At 44.6% G+C, this 3,385-nt stretch overlaps 1 non-coding gene across 1 annotated transcript; it reads left to right on the forward strand.

The window, feature by feature from the left end:
- Positions 1–559: 559 nt before the first annotated feature.
- trnas-uga (transfer RNA serine (anticodon UGA)) lies at positions 560–641 on the forward strand. Its single transcript has one exon. It is a non-coding gene; the product is annotated as a tRNA-Ser (tRNA).
- Positions 642–3,385: the final 2,744 nt, after the last annotated feature.

Genomic DNA, 3,385 nt, shown 5'->3' on the forward strand with positions numbered 1-3,385 from the left:
GGGATGAAGCAGAATACATTTATCCAAAGGGTGCTGCATTTGAGGAATTAGATGTCACAGACGGCTATGGAAGCCAAGTCATTGGGTGTGTTTGATGCAAAGGTTGATGATTTCTTGTTTGTTAAGCACGTCAATGTCCATGTCCAGTCGAATGGGGTTGAGGGGATCATATATCAGCTCTGTTACCATGGTGGAACAGACTCGATGGGGCGAATTCCTGTTCCCGTTCCTTTGTTTTATGGACCTATGGATCTTATATTATTATTCTGTATGTGTTACACGGTACAGCTGCCATAAAACAAAAAAAAAAGACATATATCCGTCATTATAACCCTGATTCTAATCCTGACCTTTATCCCCAGCAGTGGAAATCTCCTTCATTGACGATACTGACGCCAATGTTATATATCTACACTCACGTTCTGACCTAACTGTCTTGAAACAAATTCCCAGATTGTCCAATCATACTATTTGTATTGGAATGGTGATTTATCATTTCCCTCACTGAAAATAAATCACTTCAGATGGGGTGCTGCGGTGGGTGATTAACATAGATGGAGCTGCGATGGCCGAGTGGTTAAGGTGTTGGATTTGAAATCCAATGGGGATTCCCCGCGCAGGTTCGAGCCCTGCTCGCAGCGCTCACTCTACAGGCACGAGGGACCAGAACTCCACCTGCCTGTCAGTAACTCCCTGGCTGCTGTCTGAACGCTACATTCTCTGCCAAGTCCAGGCGGCAAATGTTAAGATTCTTACACTCTTCAGTACTCTTCCATTCTCAGTGCCAAGAGTTCATTTTCACTCCGACTCTGATCAATCTCCGTGAGGCAGCTTAAACAACCCTTTCTCGTATAGTTTACTTAGCGACGACATTGTTACTTTGCAAACGACTATCTAACAATAGATTTCGAGTAGAAACAGAGCGATTGATGTCGGCGAGTTCTATATCTGTTTGGATACAGAGCGCCTCACTTCGTTCACCAACCTTCTTCCTTCAGCTGGACTGGGGACGATTTATCGCACTGAGCAGAATTCCTGCATCCAAATCAACAGTAACTCTGGAAATTTTAGAATTAATGGCACCAATTTAATGATAATTATCTTCATAATTGAAGAAACTGGGAGAAGTAGCATCAATGAGTAGAACGTAGCGTCCTCTCTTGCTCCCTCTGTTGGAGGATCATGTGTAAACGCATGAACAATTTTCCTTCCTCCGTCCGAACGGTGACAATTCCTACGAGCCCTCTAGCTTCCGAGTTTAAATGAAGGGATGGAAAGTAACATTTCGTTTTCTCGCTAGGGTGAAATATTCTGATGGTCAAGAAAACACTATGAGGAAAACGATGGCCCAAAGTGAACATTAAATTGATAAACTGCCGTGTAACTCTCTCTCTTCCACTGCCTTTCAAACTCCCCAGCTTATCTTTCTTGCCCTGTCTACGATGTGACTTTCTCCCTTGCTTCACTTCCACGACTCGCTCTTTCTCTCTCTCTGTAACATACACAAACCCCCACACACACAAACACACATTCTCTCCTCTCTCTCTCTCTCTCTCTCTCTCTCTCTCTCCTCTCCCTCTCTCTCTCTCTCTCTCTCTCTCTTCCCCCCCCTCTCTCTCTCCACATTCTCCTTTCTTCCTAACTCACACTTTCCTCTCAATCCTCTCAAGGCTGAAGCAAGCGTTCAGCAATCAGTAATCAATGTCTGTGTTCAGAGAAAGGACTGCCTGTTTGGGGTGGGAAGTTTATAGATATTCCTTTACAACACAGCTGGGGTGGAGTATAGGGTAGGAGACGTGAACTGGTGCGGCAGCGTAGGAGCGAACAGGTAACAAGGCATGAAGGAGTAGCGATTTTCCAATAATTCTGTTCCCGGAACTTTAGTTCAATCCTCCGTTAAGATACGACCACCATATGAATTTGAGCTGAAAAAGAATTGAAGGTTGAACCAATAAAATATTTGCTTATTTCAATAAGAAACATTGTTCAGCCGAGGGTGGGAGGGGGATTGAGATTATGACCCAGTCGCTGAACAGGGCAGACGAGTCCATGAAAGGGAAAAGCTTTCGCAGTTTCATGTCACTCGCTCTGCAGACTCCCCATTACACTCTTGACCAGCAAGCGACCGTACATTGTCGTACATAAGCTGGTTCGCTGATCTTCCGTCAATATCGCCCTCGCCGGTTGTGACTGGTGTGGTGTAGCGACTGTGCACACTCCCGCCATCAGCCAACGACCCACAAACCAACCCTCGTCAAAGACATGCAACGTACCTAGCTCCCATTGGTGTGTGCAGATGTCAATCTATATGTTGGCCAATGGCGGAAAAGGGTTTCACCCGGTGTTTGTTCTCTCCCATCGATCCTGACAGGCTCTGCGTCCCCAAAGTCGTCTCAATCCTGAGCAAAATCTCAGAACAATGTCCCGTTATTTAAAAGATTTATATCCATATGCTTTTATCGGAAGCTGGGGGCGTTATCAGGGCATAGAAATAAAGGCAGCCGACAGAAGATTATCTCCTCTCACCTAGGGAGACGGAAGGAGATCTGGTGGAGAACTTTTGACCGGCAAGTGTGGTATGGGGAGTAGGACTGAAAGCAAGTTTGGTCCAGCCTGATCTTTTTGAATGTCAGGGCTGGCTGAAGAGGATTAGAGTCTTGCTCTTCCTACTGTTGTCTATGTGTTTAAAGAAAAGGAATAAACAGGCATTTCTTGGGCCGCTATGCTAACTCAGTGGATATAATAGGGACCGATGCTTGGAGATCAGTTGTTCGCAATCTATATCATCAGTTTGCCCGAGGGATCATTTCCAAGTCTAAAAATGACACAAGATTTATATCTAGCTTTTGTTAATAATGCAGAGCTGTATGATTTATGCTTTGCGGGCTCTCTGTCTCTTCGAGCCTGCAATGATGCTGCAAGTTTTTTATTGTACCTGTATCTCACCGTCCCTGGGCACACGGCAATAAACTCGACTGAACCAGGCAATACTCACTGAGATTTGAGCAGTGATGAACCGGTCCAGATGAGTCAAGGTGATGTAGTCAAACTGAGTGATTACGACTGGAGTCCAATATGGGAAATATATGGTCACCCTCTTCTACAGAGAGACAGCATCACTGAGTGTGTTTAATAGGCAAGGGATTGAGGTGCAGTGAGTCGTGATGAAGATCAAATTATACATTGTATTTATTGTAAGTTATTGTCTGTAAGACCTCACACAGTTATTTCGGGCTTTATTGAGACTGCATCTGCGATATTTTTTTTTTCAAAGTCATGTTCTCCTTGTCTAACAAATGTCATACAGAACAAATAACGAATCGCTGCAGAAATAGTGGGCAGTGGGTCAGGTAACATCTCTGGACGATAGGAGATAGTACACAAT

The sequence above is a fragment of the Mobula hypostoma genome, unplaced genomic scaffold, assembly GCF_963921235.1.
Source record: "Mobula hypostoma unplaced genomic scaffold, sMobHyp1.1 scaffold_36, whole genome shotgun sequence".
Lineage (NCBI taxonomy): Eukaryota > Metazoa > Chordata > Chondrichthyes > Myliobatiformes > Myliobatidae > Mobula > Mobula hypostoma.